Source organism: Arachis ipaensis, chromosome B1, assembly GCF_059453495.1.
Source record: "Arachis ipaensis isolate K30076 ecotype BB chromosome B1, ASM5945349v1, whole genome shotgun sequence".
Lineage (NCBI taxonomy): Eukaryota > Viridiplantae > Streptophyta > Magnoliopsida > Fabales > Fabaceae > Arachis > Arachis ipaensis.
The window spans coordinates 104,660,524-104,676,730 of record NC_142436.1 but is presented as its reverse complement, the minus strand read 5'-3'; the positions used below and the strand labels follow the sequence as shown (position 1 = coordinate 104,676,730).

Here is a 16,207-nt window from a genome sequence, read left to right as displayed (position 1 = left end):
GCTCATATGGTTGTTGGAATGGTGGATATGGATTAGGGTCATATGGAGGTGTTTGGTGAAAAGAGTCTTGTGAGTATGGTTGAGGGTTGTGTTGAGGATATGGCTCAAAGGCATATGGTGGTGGTTCTTGAAAGTCACAAAGGGATTCACCATAGCCGTTGGATCAATATACATCATAGAATGGCTCTTGTTCATAGTGTATTGGTGGAGGTTGTTCCCATGAAGACTGATCATATACATAAGGTTCCTCCCACCTTTGATTGTCCCATCCTTGATACACATCCTCATTGAAGCTCTCATTTCCTACAACATAGTTAGAACCAAACTCATAGCCAAAGTGAGAATTCAAAATGAAAAGAGAAAATAAGAAACAAAAGCTAATAAGAAATAATAACACAAAGTCCTAAAACTAGCAAAAACTAACAAACAATCCAAAAATCAAGCTATTCACAATATTCACGTATGTACAATAACCAATAACATAACACCATTGCAATTGTCCGGCAACGGCGCCATTTTGATGAATGTATTTTTGGTGGTCTAGAATTTCACAAATGAATTCTCGTCGAAGTATAGTTTCTAAACCAACAATAATCCTTTCATACAAAATTTTTTTGTCACAAGTACAAACCCCTAATGAATCTAATAACCGAAGTATTTAAACCTCAGGTCATCTCTCAAAGGAATTGTAGGGTAGTGTTCTTATTATTGGCTATGGACATGTATATTTTGGGGTTTTGAATAGGAAACAAGAAAACTAAATTGCAATGGAAATCAAATGACAAAAAGGTCTTGGCAAGGTTTGGTGGTCAAGGCTTTCTATCCTTATCACTAACCACAATATGATAATTGCAAGGATCTATACTATTAAGTCATCCTCTAACAAGTAAGGGAAAGTCAAATGAGCTATATCAATCCAAGTCCATAAGTCCTAGCTATTCACTAATTGAATTAATAAGAGCTAGAGTTAATGGCTACCAACTACCAATCAATTGGACATTAGTAACTCAAGAGCTCCTAAGTTACCTTCCCAAGCCAAGACATAAAATTCTACTCTAACATCCTTTCAAGCATTTTGACAAATACTTGGAAGGTGTAAAATGAAAGCATAGTAAATTGACAACAAGAATAGAATCTAACAACAATTTATTGCAAAGAATCAACAACAACAATCAAAGAAAACATTATTGACATGAATTACCTTGATGCCAGGGCATTTTGGCCAGTTTCACTGACCTTTTCTTTACTGTTTTTAGGGTAGTTTCATGCATTTCCTTAGGAAATAAGCTAGTTTTGGGTAGATATTCACTTACATCTTAATTCAAGCATACATTGTGCACTTTACATGATTTCATGAGGATTTTGCATGAATTTAAGGACAAATTGGATGTTGCATTTCCCATGACTTGGACTAGAACTTTGATGCACTTTATTGCTTGATTTCAGGACAAAGGAAGCAAAGAAGAACCATATTAGTGGCTACGTTAGTTACACTAACGTTAACACTAACGTGGAATGGGAGTAACTTGCAAAGTTAATGAGAAAAGTGATTGCCAATAACGCTCTCCAAGCCATCATTGCCCACATTAAGAGTCACGTTAACTAAGTTAACGTGAACTCTAATGTGGAAGAAAGGAAATGGAGTCAACGTTAGTGACACTTAACATTATCACTAACGTTGGACCAAGCTCATGAGTGGCCACGTTAGTCACCACGTTAACTTAGTTAACGTGGCCTCTAACGTTAAGAAGAAAGGGGGGAAGCCAACGTTAGTGATATTCAACATTATCACTAACGTTGGCCAAGTCACACTAGGCCACGTTAGCTCCCATGTTAACCTAGTTAACGTGGAAGCTAACGTGTGGAAACAAGGTGGTCGACAACGTTAGTGACACTAAACATTGTCACTAACGTTGGAAGGAACCCACACAAGCCCCAATAAGCCACGTTAACTCCCACGTTAACTTAGTTAATGTGGAAGTTAACGTGAAGAAGAGAGGTGACGCCAACGTTAGTGACACCCAACATTGTCACTAACGTTGGAAAGAGCCCACACATGCCACCATGAGCCACGTTAACTCCCACGTTAACTTAGTTAACGTGGAAGCTAACGTGGATAAGGGAATGTTGAGCCAACGTTAGTGACACTCAACTTTGTCACTAACGTTGGAGATGGCTAGCATGACCACGTTAGAAGCCACGTTAACCTAGTTAACGTGGACTCTAACGTGGGAGCTAAGGGGCACATTGGAACGTTAGTGACAATGTTAAGTGTCAGTAACGTTCTCGAAGGTTGGCAAGCCTACGTTAAAAGAGCCACGTTAACTAAGTTAACGTGGACTCTAACGTAGGGAAGGGGGAGGCTTCTCAACGTTATTGGGAAAGTTGAGTCCCAATAACGTGCACGAAGGACAAAGAGGCAACGTTAGTGGCAACGTTTGTGCCACTAACATTGAGGTTAACGTGGCTCTTACTTGGGTAAGGAACTTAGTGAAAAAGTTGAATGTCACTAACGTTCTCGAACCCATATTTTCACTGAACGTTAACACCACTAACGTCCTGAGCTAAAGTCTCTGCCCACTTCACACTTTCTCTCTGCAAGTAAAGCCAAGCCCAATGAAGAAGATAACTGCTTCAAACTCAAGATCCAAAGGCCCAGACCCAAGACTTGAAGAACCAACTAGAAGAGTAGAAGAGTAGTATATATAGGAGTAGCTTTGAATTATTTAGAGAGTTGGAAAAGATAGGGAGCCTCTTGGCATAGAATTACTCTCTGTATTTACTTTCTCTGCACTTCTAGTATCATCATGTATTCTCCATCTTTGTTTTCATTTTCCCGAGCTATGAACAACTAAACCCCTTTCATTGGGTTAGGGAGCTCTGTTGTAATTTGATGGATCAATACTAGTTTTCATTGTTCTTCTTCTATCTTTTCTCTTGATTTTACTTGAAAGCTTTCGATCTTCATCCAATTGGGGTAGTTATCTTGGAAAAGAAGCTATTCATACTTGGATCTCTTCTGAACCTTGAAAGAGGAATAAAGAGATCAAGCTAGAAATGCTTTCTCATGCTGGACCAAATTGGGTTTGGATGGATATGTGACTATAATCCTCTCAACACTTGATTTGGGAAATGCATGTGGCCTAATCAGTGACCATACTTCATCTCTTCTCATGAGCAATTGACCAAGGAATTGGCTATTGATCAAGATTTGAGAGATTGAATTACAAGAAATTGTAATTCAATCACTTAAGATTGCCAAGGAGATCAATGAGTGTATTGATTGAGGAAGAGATGAAAAGGAAATTGATCCGGAGAATGCAACATTTCCTGAGCCTAATGAACTCTCTATTTCTGATCTTACCCATTCTCTTTATTTTCTGTTACTTACTTTTATGAGCAATTCCCCCATTCCCATTTACAATTCTGCAATTTACTTCAGTAATTTACTTTCAGTTCTTTAATTCTAGCATTTACTTTTTCTGTCATTTACCTTTCTGCCATTTTATTTTCTGCAATTCTAAACTCAAATCCTGGATTCGCTCAACTAGAACATTCCTCTAATTAAAGTTGCTTGATCAATCAATCCTTGTGGGATTCGACGTCACTCTATTGTGAGTTTTTACTTGACGGCAAATTCGGTACACTTGCCGAAGGAAATTTGTTAAGAGACAAGTTTTCCGTGCATCAAGTTTATGGCGCCGTTGCCGGGGATTGATTGTGCATCAACAATGATTAGATTGGAGGATAACTAGATTGAGCATTTATTTTTGTTTGATTTAAATTTCTGTTTGAGTCATTTACTTCCTGTTTTAGTTAATTTCTTCCTTTCCCCCTACTTTTTCTTTGTTATTTACCATTCATCTCACTAACCCACTAACTGTTTGATATATTGCATCACTCACACTAACAGTAATTCTGACAGATATACTTTCTGCACTTATTCTCTTTGCTTGTACTTGTTGGTTGTATGACAGGGAGAAGAAGCGGGGCTTCAACTTCCTTTGATTCTGAACCTGAGAGAACCTTCCTTAGACTAAGGAGGGAGGCAAGAGAAAAACGTGTAGTTGGTGCTAAAGAAGAGGAGGAACACTTTGAGGAATATTTTGAACCAAACATGGAAGAAAACATGGAAAACCATCACGAAGAAGAGACTCACAACCATGGCGGAAGAGGTCGAGCAAATCATGATGGGGAGGATAGAAGAGTTTTAGGCTCTTACATCAATCCAAACCCAGCAAACTGTGGAAGTAGCATTCAAAAGCCAACCATCCATGCCAACAATTTTGAACTAAAACCACAGCTCATCACCCTTGTTCAAAACAACTGTTCGTTCGGAGGAAGTGTCCAAGAGTACCCCAATCAACATTTAACCACCTTCCTGAGAATATGTGACACAGTGAAGTCTAATGGTGTTCATCCTGACGCCTATAGACTGCTCTTATTTCCATTCTCACTCAAGGATAAGGTAGCCAAGTGGCTGGAGTCTTTCCCAAGGGAGAGCTTGACAACTTGGGAAGATGTGGTGAATAAATTCTTAGCAAGATTTTACCCTCCTCAACGAATCAATAGGCTGAGAGCTGAGGTCCAAACTTTTAGGCAACAAGATGGTGAGACTCTATATGAAGCATGAGAGAGGTTTAAAGACCTAACAAGGAGGTGCCCACCAGATATGTTCAATGAATGGGTGCAGCTGCACATTTTCTATGAAGGGCTCTCTTATGAGTCAAAGAAGGTCGTAGACCATTCATCCGGAGGATCATTGAACAAGAAGAAGACCATTGAGGAGGCCATAGATGTCATTGAAACAGTAGCAGAGAACGACTACTTCTATGCTTCCGAAAGAGGGAACACAAGAGGAGTAATGGAGCTAAACAATGTAGATGCTCTGCTGGCCAAAAACAAGCTCATTACCCAGCAGCTGGCTGACCTCACCAAGAAGATGGAGAGGAACCAAGTAGCAGCAATCTCCACTTCATCAACAACCCAAGAAGGAGTGAATGAAGAAGCAGAGGGTAGTCAGGAGCAAGCCAACTACATTGGGAATTCACCTAGGCAAAACCATGATCCATACTCCAAGACCTACAATCCTGGATGGAGGAATCACCCAAACTTTGGGTGGGGAAATCAACAAGACCAAAGCCTTGATCAAAGACACCCAAATCCAAACAATGCAGCCCACCAACACTTCACATCTAGACCATATCAACACCCCCATAACAACACCTCTCCACATTCATATCAAGGCTAGAATAACCCTCCTCAGCCTGACCTATCATCATTTGATGAAAGAATCTCAAGGATTGAGAATCTACTTGAAGGCATAAGCAAGGAGATTCAAGACAACAAGGTGTTTAAGGAGGAAGTGCGAGCCAGTTTCAAGAACTAGGGAGACACAATCAAGAGGTTAGAATCTCAAGTGGGGTATCTCTCTGAGCAAATTCCCAAACCCACAGATGGATTCCCAAGTGACACAGAGAAGAATCCGAGAGGTGAAACAAAGAAAGTAAGATGGGAAGATTGCAAGATGGTCACTATAAGTGATAAGGAGACTGAGGACAAGCCAAGCAAGCTGTCAGAACAACCTGAAGATACCTCAGTAGAGGAGGGGGAAAAGATTACCAAGAACCAGAAATCTCAAAACAGGAGCTGCTGAGACTCTATGCACCTTTTCCCCAACTGCTCAATGGTGCTGTGGAGAAGAGAATATAGTCAAGATTTCTTGACTTGTTTGCATCTTTGCATGTGAACATACCGTTCATCAAGACTATCCAACAAATGCCTGCATACATCAAGTATATGAAGGAGCTGCTTCCCAGGAAAGGCTCACTCAAGGGAGGCCAAACAATAGTGATGAACAAGGAGTGCAGTGCCCTCATTCAACTGTAGTTGCCTACAAAAAGAAAAGATCCAGGGAGTTTTCATGTCCCCTGTGCCATAGGGGAAACAATGTTTGATAGAGCACTCTGCGATTTGGGAGCAAGCATCAACTTAATGCCCTTATCCCTGGTGAAGAGGATACAGATCAATGAGATATTGCCCACAGATGTAGTCATCAGGCTGGCTGACAAAACTCAAAAACAAGCAAGAGGGGTGGTGGAAAACGTGTTGTTAAAGGTGGGGAAATACTTTCTTCCCACAGACTTTGTCATCTTGGACATAGAAGAGAGTCACACTCACCCAATCATATTAGGAAGACCATTCCTAGCTACAGCCAGAGCACTCATAGATGTGGAGCGAGGGGAGCTAATATTGAGGATCCATGATGAACGACTCAGTTTTAATATCTTCAAACTCTCACAAGAAGCAGACCAAGAAAACAAAGAACAAGCAAGGATCATAATGAGATGTTGACAGAGGAAACAAGCACTGAAGCGCAACCAACACATCTGAGAACCCCACTGAATGATGAACAAGGCAAACAGCAATTGTCACAGCTCAAGGAGAAGCTGGAGGAACCTAAAGCACCAGAGGCATGTGAAGACAACAACAAAATTCCCTTAGAAGAAGAAGTCGCCAAGAGCAAGGTAGCATCAAAAGGGACAAAGAAGAAGGTACCAAGGGGGTGGAGGAACAACAAGATCCCTACGGAAGACTTCTCTCCAGGAGATAAAGTGATCTCAGCTTACTTCCCAGATATCCCCCCTAATCTCCCCACTGTACCATCTCAGTTACCTAAGGTCTTCACTATCAACAGAGTTCTCTCCTTGGAACATGTAGAGATCATTGATACAACCAATGGATATAAGTCCAAGGCAAGAGGGGAGGACTTGAAGCATTATCAACCTCCCTGATGAAGGAGAAACGTCAAGCTAGTGATGCTAAAGAAGCGCTTCATGGGAGGCAACCCATGTTTTATGAGCTTTTACTAGTTAATAAATCAATATTCATGAATTCCAACCCAAACTTGGTGAAGTCCTTATATTGTAGTATATAGTGAAGAACAAGTTTGGTGTTCAAAGCGTGCCAAGAAAGCATGAATGCAACTGAGAGCATGCTAGTCTTGGAGCTTTGAACAGAACTTTTCATCACAGTGCTCCAAACTAAGTTTGGTGTCACCCCATGGTGCCACCAATGTGCATATAAGGATACACAGTTAGTTAGTTAGTTAGAGTTCATGAATAAACAAAATCTTTTCTTCTCTTTATCATTCTAGCCGAAAAGTTTAAAAACTTTTTATGATATTGATTTTTCTTATTTTATTTTTATAGGGAAAAGGAAAGGAGCATTGAAGGAGATAGATTGGACAATTAAAGAAAGAAGGTTCGGACACCACAAAAGGAAGGACTATACACTTGTTCTAAAAAGGGAAGTCATTGGAAAATGTTGCCATGCAACATTGGAAAAAATGGGACCCTTGGAGACCGAGCAATCTCCATCATAAAGTGATGATCCTTGTCCTTTCTACATGCACAACCCCAACCGTCCATCAAACAACCACTCCATCAATCCACACCCTCCATTCACTCACAACCTCTCTATATAAGTGATCCTTGTTCCGTACCCCACTCTTCACACCTCTCCATTTCGGGTTCCCCTTCACTCCCTTCATTGCACTCAACCCTAAACACCAAAAGTCTCCACACCCCTGCTAACTTCACGCATTAACCTTCATTCATGGCATCTTCGAGCTCTAAAAGAAGGAAGGGAAAGGAACCTATGGAGCAACACCCGTATGATGAAAAGAGATTTAGAAGCTTGCACCATGCATTGCAATACGGATGGATGGTGGATAAGGAGATCATTTATGAGCTGGGATTTCAAGTTAGGAAAAATGAGTGTCCCGAAATCACAAAGAAGGTAAAAAAGAGAACATGGGAGCTCCTTACTGATCCGGTCATTAGGGTGAATGCAAATCTTATAAGATAGTTTTATGCAAATGCGGTCCGATATGATAAGGCAAATGAGTCATATACAAGCTTTGTGAGAGGAAAGATTGTGGATTTTGGTCCCATGAGTGTCATGAGGGCATTAAAGCTGCGGTCCATACCGTTTGAAGAAGAGAGTTATCATTCAAGAATGGACAACAACCCTGATCATGACCAGATTGTGCAAGACATTTGTGTACCAGGAGCTGACTGGGAAAGATATGCAGATAGGAGACCAAGATTCATCAAAAGAGCAGATCTCACCCCGGAAGCAAAAGGGTGGTTCGAAATTGTAAGGAGGTCCATCCTCCCAGCAGCAAACAACTCGGAGGTGAATCTCAAGAGAGCCACACTGGTGCACTGTATACTCAAAGGCGGAGAGATCAAGGTTCATGAACTCATAGCAGAAGGGATTAGAAAAATGGCAGAGAAAAGCGACTCAAGGGGAAAGTTAGGTTACCCCAGCACTATCTACCAACTGTGCAAGAAAGCTGGGGTGGTGTTTGAAGATGAGGACCCCGTGTGGATAAAAGAGGGCATTCTAATAACCATTCAATGAATGCATGCCACTGCATCCCTCCTGCCTCAACGGAAGCAAAGGAAGAGGGCAGCCCCTCAAGTAGTAGAAGGACAAGCCGTAGAAGGGCAAGCACCAGCCACCTTGGATATGCACCAATTGCAGGAGGCCATTGGTGGGCTATCTCGACAATATTTGGAAAGCCAAGGAGCACAGAGAGAACTTCAACTACAGATGATGGGGCAGCAGGAGGAGTCACTCTCAAGATGGATGACTCAACAAGGGGATTGGCAAAAGCAAATGATGGATCAGCAACTGAGTCAAGGACAATAATGGAGTGAAACATTCCACAGGATGGAACAAAGGCAAAATGAGCAACAAGAATCCATCTAGAGGCTAATCAACATCCAAGCACATCAAGGTGCACATATACATGAGATGCATCGAAGACAAATAGAACAAGCAGAACTATTGGACGAGCAAAGGGCATTCGCAGAAGGAGTTTACATGAGCGAGACTGGGCATCATATAAATACTCAAGCCAGGCTCGGTTACTTGGTAGGACGGCTGCTTATATTGCATCCAAGAATCACAATGTATGAAGAAATGAGGGATGAATTAGCACGAGAAGAAAGACAAAGGGTGGAAGAGAGTCATGAATCAGTGAGGAAGGCACTTGAGGATTGGAAGCAAGCAAGATTGGCACGGATGCGAGGAAATGCAAGAGGACACAAAGAAGACAAACAAGGAAGAAAGCATGGGCATCCACAAGAGTAAAAGGTGGTGGAGTTCCTTCTTTGGTCCATCTTTTTCTATGCTTTAAATAAGGAAGATCTTGTATGAAATAGAACATGCTTCCATGTTAGTTGAACTTTTTAAATTCTGTCTTTAAAGTTTTCTTTCTGAATAGGTCTATGTTTGCTAGTCTTTATGTTACTACATCATCTCCTTACTTACTTGTATGCCTGTCCCTTTGAATCAAATGAAAAGAGAATGAGTGTTTTTAAGAGACCAGAGTAGAGTTCATACTATGGAATAAGTTCATGAGTTTATGGTATAGTCATAAGTTAGCTAAGTTGGTTCAACTATAAGGTGGGAGGACAACTGTCTGTCATGAATACTATGCTTGAGACACACCCCATGAGACTAGCTAAATAAGAAGATCCTAATAAGAAAAAGGAAAAGAACAATCAAAGCTGAGGAATAAAAGAAAAAGAGTAAGCAATAAGGCTAGGCACCAATGGTTTTAATCTTGAGGCATGTGTCTATGGTGTTCCTGTGTGAGGGATCTACTTGGATGAATAAGCTCTTAGGGGTGCCTTATCACTTGGTAACTTGGGTTAACTAACCCGGGATTATCAGCTGAAAGTCCACTATCAAGAGTAACCCTCACTACAGAGCATTTAGTAACCCAAAGAGGTGCTGGACACCAAGGTCTCAAGAAAAGAAAATAAATAAACTATGTGCCTGTGGTGTGTATGTATGGGGGAGAGACTTGAGCAAGTAAGTCCTTAGGGGTGCTTCAACACCTAGCACCTTGAACCAACTGGTTCGGGAGTGTTGGCTGAAAGTTTATTTTAAAGAGTTGCCCCCTTACAAAACACTTAGCCTAAGAACACAAATAAGCCCTGAAATAACAACAAAAGGATCAATAAATAAAAGTTTCATGGGATGCAATCACAGTGAGTATTCTAGGACATGATAAAGGTCTGAAAGCTAGGAATAAACCTAAGTTGCTTTGCATGAAACCACCATAAAACCAGGGACATGACTTCCACAAGAATGACTCATTTCTCTTGGCATTCCATTCATCATTCTCTTGTTCCAGTACTTGCTTAGGGACAGACAAGCTTTAAGTTTGGTGTTGTGATGCAAGGGCATTTTGGCCAGTTTTACTGACCTTTTCTTTACTGTTTTTAAGGTAGTTTCATGCATTTCCTTAGGAAATAAGCTAGTTTTGGGTAGATATTCACTAACATCTTGATTCAAGCATACATTGTGCACTTTACATGATTTCATGAGGATTTTGCATGAATTTAAGGATAAATTGGATGTTGCATTTCCCATGACTTGGACTAGAACTTTGATGCACTTTATTGCTTGATTTCAGGACAAAGGAAGCAAAGAAGAACCATATTAGTGGCTACGTTAGTTACACTAACGTTAACACTAACGTGGAATAGGAGTAACTTGCAAAGTTAATGAGAAAAGTGATTGCCAATAACGCTCTCGAAGCCATCATTGCCCACGTTAAGAGTCACGTTAACTAAGTTAACATGAATTCTAACGTGGAAGAAAGGAAATAGAGCCAATGTTAGTGACACTTAACATTATCACTAACGTTGGACCAAGCTCATGAGTGGCCACGTTAACTTAGTTAACGTGGCCACTAACGTTAAGAAGAAAGGGGGGAAGCCAACGTTAGTGATATTCAACATTATGACTAACGTTGGCCAAGTCACACTAGGCCACGTTAGCTCCCACGTTAACCTAGTTAACGTGAAAGCTAACGTGAGGAAACAAGGTGGTCGACAACGTTAGTGACACTAAACATTGTCACTAACATTGGAAGGAACCCACACAAGCCCCAATAAGCCACGTTAACTCCCACGTTAACTTAGTTAACGTCGAAGTTAACGTGAAGAAGAGAGGTAACGCCAACGTTAGTGACACCCAACATTGTCACTAACGTTGGAAAGAGCCCACACATGCCACCATGAGCCATGTTAACTTAGTTAACGTGGAAGCTAACGTGGATAAGGAAATGTTGAGCCAACGTTAGTGACACTCAACTTTGTCACTAACGTTGGAGATGGCTAGCATGGCCACGTTAGAAGCCACGTTAACCTAGTTAACGTGGACTCTAACGTGGGAGCTAAGGGGCACATTGGAACGTTAGTGACAATGTTAAGTGTCACTAACGTTCTCGAAGGTTGGCAAGCCTACGTTAAAAGAGCCACGTTAACTAAGTTAATGTGGACTCTAACGTAGGGAAGGGGGAGGCTTCTCAATGTTATTGGGAAAGTTGAGTCCCAACAACGTGCGCGAAGGACAAAGAGGCAACGTTAGTGGCAACGTTTGTGCCACTAACGTTGAGGTTAACGTGGCTCTTACTTGGGTAAGGAACGTTAGTGAAAAAGTTGAATGTCACTAACGTTCTCGAACCCATATTTTCACTGAACGTTAACACCACTAACGTCCTGAGCTAAAGTCTCTGCCCACTTCACACTTTCTCTCTGCAAGTAAAGCCAAGCCCAATGAAGAAGATAACTGCTTCAAACTCAAGATCCAAAGGCCCAGACCCAAGACTTGAAGAACCAACCAGAAGAGTAGAAGAGTAGTATATATAGGAGTAGCTTTGAATTATTTAGAGAGTTGGAAAAGATAGGGAGCCTCTTGGCATAGAATTACTCTCTGTATTTACTTTCTCTGCACTTCTAGTATCATCATATATTCTCCATCTTTGTTTTCATTTTCCAGAGCTATGAACAACTAAACCCCTTTCATTGGGTTAGGGAGCTCTGTTGTAATTTGATGGATCAATACTAGTTTTCATTGTTCTTCTTCTATCTTTTCTCTTGATTTTACTTGAAAGCTTTCGATCTTCATCCAATTGGGTAGTTATCTTGGAAAAGAAGCTATTCATACTTGGATCTCTTCTAAACCTTGAAAGAGGAATGAAGAGATCAAGCTAGAAATGCTTTCTCATGCTGGACCAAATTGGGTTTGGATGGATATATGACTATAATCCTCTCAACACTTGATTTGGAAAATGCATGTGGTATAATCAGTGACTATACGTCATCTCTTCTCATGAGCAATTGACCAAGGAATTGGCTATTGATCAAGATTTGAGAGATTGAATTACAAGAAATTGTAATTCAATCACTTAAGATTGTCAAGGAGATCAATGAGTGTATTGATTGAGGAAGAGATGAAAAGGAAACTGATCCGGAGAATGCAATATCTCCTGAGCCCAATGAACTCCCCATTTCTGATCTTACCCATTCTCTTTATTTTCTGTTACTTACTTTTATGAGCAATTCCCCCATTCCCATTTACAATTCTGCAATTTACTTCAGTAATTTACTTTCACTTCTTTAATTCTAGCATTTACTTTTTCTGTCATTTACCTTTCTGCCATTTTATTTTCTGCAATTCTAAACTCAAATCCTGGATTCGCTCAACTAGAACATTCTTCTAATTAAAGTTGCTTGATCAATCAATCCTTTTGGGATTCAACCTCACTCTATTGTGAGTTTTTACTTGACGACGAATTCGGTACACTTGCCGAAGGAAATTTGTTAAGAGACAAGTTTTCCGTGCATCATACCTCAAATTGCATTAAAAGAAAATAGAAGAACAAGAGTAGATCTACAACGAAGTATAGGAACAAAATAGAAGGAATTGCAACAAAAGAATAGAAGAACAAGATATAACAACAAAGAATTGAAAGGTAGAAGTGGATGAGAGCATGAATTAAAATCTAGATCTAAGCTTATTAACCTAAACCTAATCCTAATTCTAGAGAGAAGTGAGAGCTTCTTTCTCTAAAACTAACACTAAAACTAGATCTAAACTTCCTAATGATGATTCCTAATGATCCAAGATGCATTCCCCTTCAATCCTTGGTCCTTTTAAGCATTTTGGCGCCAAAGTTGGTTTGGATTGGGCCCCACAGCCTCTGTGAATTCACTGGGCACATTTTCTCTTAAAAATTACGTGCCAGCACCGATGCGTACAGCACGCGTGTGCGTCCCTGAAGTTTTTGCAATCCACGCGTGCGCGTACACTGTTCGTGCACGTGGATGGTTGCATCCAAATCTCTGGCCTTTTTTCCATGTGTTCTCCACTTTGCATGCTTTCTTCTTCACTCCTTTGATCCATTCCTAGCCTTTTCAATCTGAAATGACTTAACAAACCAATCAAGGCATCTAGTGGAATCAAAGAGAGATTAAAATTATCAAATTAAGGGTCTAAAAAGTATGTTTTCACATTTGAGCACAAATTAAGGGAGAATCACAAAATCATGCCATTTTATTGAATAAATGTGAGAAAAGGTTGACAAGATACTCTAAATTCAACATAAGATAAACTCTAAAAACGGGGTTTATCATATATCATCCATTAAAGCAGAAATTGAGCTTCCCAATGGAATAGTTTCTAAGTCATGAATTCTCTCCTTGTTCATGCATAAGTCCTTTAAAAACTTGGCATATTTAGGTACCTGGCGGATAGCATCAAAGAGAGGAATTGTCACCTCAACTTTCTTGAATATCTCCACCATTTTGGTGTCCAACTCAACTTACTTCTTGGTTTTCCTTGCCAATGTGAGAAAAGGAATTGAAGTAGCTTCTTACAAGACATTTCCATCCTTAGGAATTCCACCCTTTGGTTGAGCAATCACTTCTTCAACTTCCTCTTGTACCTCATCCTCCTCTTTGACTTCTTCTACTTCAACCACATCCTCATCTTGAGTGACCTCTATTGGGCTTGGCTCACTCCTCTCTTACAATTTGGTGCCAGACCTCAAGGTGATGGCATTGATGCCACCCTTGGGGTTGGGTAAAGGTTGAGAGGGTAAGGCACTGGAGCTAGAGGGTTGAGTAGTAGAAGTGGAGGGCGGATCTATATGGGAAAGAAGGGCTTGAATGGTAGAGGTAAGACCGGTAAGGCTTGAGACAAGTGTGGTTCGAAGCTCCTTTTGTCCTTAGAGAATGGAGTGGAGTGTCTCATCTTGGTTGGAGGAAGAAGAAGGATAAGTGATTTGGGGGGCTTGTGGTTGGTTGGGTGGGGGTGCTTGCCTTTGATGAGGTGCTTGGTAGGTTTGGTATGGTTTGCCTTGCTTTTGGTGTTGATATGGAGGGTTTTGTTGGTATCGGTTTTGTTGGTGGTTGTTGTTCCACCTTTGGTTCCCTCCATTGTCCCTTCCTCCTTGATTATAGTTGTCCCTCCATCCTTGGTTGAAATTATCTTGCCAACCTTGATTATAATTACCCCCTTGATTATAGTTGCCTCCTTGTTAGTGATACCTTTGGTTTGGACGATTGTAGTAGGCATTAGTAGCCGCCAAGGTATTATCTTCTTGGAGGTTTGGGCATTCATCGGTGTAATGGGAGTAACAAGAGCAAATTCCGCATACTCTTTGGGGGACCAACTGTTGACTTTGTTGTTGTTGAGGAGGTGGAGGTTGTTATTGATTGAGTTGGAGTTGCTTGAGAATGTTTGTCATTTCTCCCAAGGTCTTGGTAAGGGCGGCGGTCTCACCACTAGAAGAAATTTCATTTATGGCTCTTGGATGATGGTTTCTTTGTCTAGCATGTTGGGTGGACTTGGCCAAATCGGTGATTAATTGTCATGCCTCCTCCGCCGTTCTATACTTTGTCAAGGAACCATTGATTGAGGCATCCAAGAGAATCTTGTCTTGTGGTTTCATTCCTTGGCAAAAATAGCTAAACAACACTAGAGTGTCAATCATATGGTGAGGGCATGAGTCAAGAAGCCTCCGAAACCCCAATACTTGTATAGAGTTTCCATTTCACCTTGGACAATGCATGAAATCTCTTTTCTCAATCTATCTGTCACTTCCAGAGGAAAGAATTTATCTAAGAACTCCCTTCTAAGCAAATTCCAATCACTAACAATCTCATCGGGAAAAGTGTAGAACCACTCTTTGGCTCTTCCCTCAAGTGAGAATGGGAAGGCAAACAACCAAATAGCAACCTCATCTGAACTCTCCCACCTTGTTGTTGAACATACACCTTGAAAGTCTGTATGGTGTCTGATCGGATCTTGATCGAAGAGTCGATAAAACTTTGGTAGAAGATTAATCAAAGCGGTCTTAAGCTCAAAATTAGCATTCAACTCCGGATGACGCACTTAAAGCGGTTGAAGAACAAAGTCCGGAGCACCGGCCTCCTTAAGAGTGACTCTCCTTGGAGCGGCCATAGTATCGGTACCTAGGTCAATGGAAGAGGTATTAGTAGTATCAATGGAAGAGTATATCGTTCTTTCTTCGAATGATGCTTCCGATTTAACCTCGGATAAGGTTGGTAAATTGGTAGGAACCCTTTTACCACCTCCAAAGGCCAACCTACTTCGGGCTTGCCTAATATCGGATAAAGTTCTCTCAATTTCGGGATCAAAAGTGGCTAAGCTCGGATCCGGTAGTGTACCCGTCATTCAATGAAAGAGGCATAGAGCTCATGACGAGAAAATTCACTAAACAAAGATTAATCCAAACTAACAATTGAACTAGCAAACAATAAATGAAAATGCAAGTATTCACATATCAACATATTTACACTAACCAACAACATGGCACACATATGCAACTCCCCAGCAACGGCGCCATTTTGACGCGCGGTATTTTGTCGTCATAGAATTTCACCAAATAAATTCATCGTGAGTATAGTCTAAACCAACAAGTTATAACGCATCAAACATAGAAAATGCGTGTCCACAATTCAAATCAATAATCGAGAGTATTAGTCCTGAGTCGTTCTCCCTAGGAGTTGCTTTAAGGTGCACATCATTGATTAGGGATTCTCTTGGTGTTTAGAGATTGAATATGAGAAATATAAATAGACTTGAATTAAAACAATGAACAAATAACAATGATACTAAGGGACACAAGAACTTGAAATCAAGCAAGACTGAATGACAATCAATCAATATAGAAGCCTTGGCTAGGGATGGGAATTGGAATTCCTATCATCATTATCTCTATCAATTGTGACATCAATTGGCTATTGCTCCACTTAGTTAACCTCCAACTATAAAGGAAAATCAAGTGGAGATAATCAATTTGAGTCTACAAGTT

At 40.7% G+C, this 16,207-nt stretch overlaps 1 non-coding gene across 1 annotated transcript; it reads right to left on the bottom strand.

The window, feature by feature from the left end:
* Positions 1-4,570: 4,570 nt before the first annotated feature.
* On the bottom strand, positions 4,571-4,677 carry LOC148577751 (small nucleolar RNA R71). The gene has a single exon (XR_015904246.1). It is a non-coding gene; the product is annotated as a small nucleolar RNA R71 (small nucleolar RNA).
* Between the last annotated feature and the right edge of the window lie 11,530 nt (positions 4,678-16,207).